This window comes from Megalopta genalis, chromosome 11 (assembly GCF_051020955.1).
Source record: "Megalopta genalis isolate 19385.01 chromosome 11, iyMegGena1_principal, whole genome shotgun sequence".
NCBI classification, from domain to species: Eukaryota; Metazoa; Arthropoda; class Insecta; order Hymenoptera; family Halictidae; genus Megalopta; species Megalopta genalis.
The window spans coordinates 3,528,011-3,530,000 of record NC_135023.1 but is presented as its reverse complement, the minus strand read 5'-3'; positions in this window follow the sequence as shown (position 1 = coordinate 3,530,000).

Below are 1,990 nucleotides of genomic sequence, written 5' to 3'. Positions count from 1 at the left end.
GCTGATACTTGGTTGTAAAATCTCCATTATCCGAACGAAAGTAACACGCCGCTGGTACTTTATTTTATTATAATAATTTAATTATAAGACAGAAACCGCTGGTACTTGGTTGTAAAATCTCCATTATCCGAACGAAAGCAATACGCCGTTGGTACTTGGTTATAAAATTTTCATTACAAGATAGAAAGCAATATGCCGCTGGTTATATTAATGTAATCTTATGGAAAGCATTACGCCGCTGGAACTTTGACCATTGCAATAATCGATCGGAAGCTATACACAGCAAGGAATACGAATATTATACCAAGAGATCGAAAACAATACGCTGTTCGGACGTTTTGACTAGCTGTCGCACAGTGCAGACGCGTCGACCCGTCGCTCCGCATTTCGAGCGCAATTTCAGTGGTTTTTCAGTTCAGAAAATTACAGAGAGTGTTTGGTTGTGTTGCAGGAGTCAAACTGAATGATTTGATGCATAAAGTTTAATTAAACTCCCATTAGTTTGCCGGGAAACATCGATTCTTCCGATCTAGAAAGAGACAGAGATAGACGATCCGCGTTATGTTAAATATTTCAAGGTTCCCGATTCCACAAAATTATAAAAAGTATACGGCTGTGTAGCGGGGATCAAAACGAGTAATTTCGTGTATAAAGTTTAATTAATATCCCATTACTTTGCCGGGAAACATCGATTCTTCCGATCTAGAAAGAGACAGAGATAGACGATCCGCGTTATGTTAAATATTTCAAGGTTCCCGATTCCACAAAATTATAAAAAGTATACGGCTGTGTAGCGGGGATCAAAACGAGTAATTTCGTGTATAAAGTTTAATTAATCTCCCATTAGTTTGCCGGGAAACATCGATTATTCCGATCTAGAAAGAGACAGAGACAGTCGATTCGCGTTATGTTAAATATTTCAAGGCTCCCGATTCCACAAAATTATAAAAAGTATACGGCTGTGTAGCGGGGATCAAAACGAGTAATTTCGTGTATAAAGTTTAATTAAACTCCCAATAGTTTGCCGGGAAACATCGATTCTTCCGATCTAGAAAGAGACAGAGATAGACGATCCGCGTTATGTTAAATATTTCAAGGTTCCCGATTCCACAAAATTATAGAAAGTATACGGCTGTGTAGCGGGGATCAAAACGAGTAATTTCGTGTATAAAGTTTAATTAATATCCCATTAGTTTGCCGGGAAACATCGATTCTTCCGATCTAGAAAGAGACAGAGACAGTCGATCCGCGTTATGTTAAATATTTCAAGGTTCCCGATTCCACAAAATTATAAAAAGTATACGGCTGTGTAGCGGGGATCAAAACGAGTAATTTCATGTATAAAGTTTAATTAAACTCCCAATAGTTTGCCGGGAAACATCGATTCTTCCGATCTAGAAAGAGACAGAGACAGTCGATCCGCGTTATGTTAAATATTTCAAGGTTCCCGATTCCACAAAATTATAAAAAGTATACGGCTGTGTAGCGGGGATCAAAACGAGTAATTTCATGTATAAAGTTTAATTAAACTCCCAATAGTTTGCCGGGAAACATCGATTATTCCGATCTAGAAAGAGACAGAGACAGTCGATCCGCGTTATGTTAAATATTTCAAGGTTCCCGATTCCACAAAATTATAAAAAGTATACGGCTGTGTAGCGGGGATCAAAACGAGTAATTTCGTGTATAAAGTTTAATTAATATCCCATTAGTTTGCCGGGAAACATCGATTCTTCCGATCTAGAAAGAGACAGAGACAGTCGATCCGCGTTATGTTAAATATTTCAAGGTTCCCGATTCCACAAAATTATAAAAAGTATACGGCTGTGTAGCGGGGATCAAAACGAGTAATTTCATGTATAAAGTTTAATTAAACTCCCAATAGTTTGCCGGGAAACATCGATTCTTCCGATCTAGAAAGAGACAGAGACAGTCGATCCGCGTTATGTTAAATATTTCAAGGTTCCCGATTCCACAAAATTATAAAAAG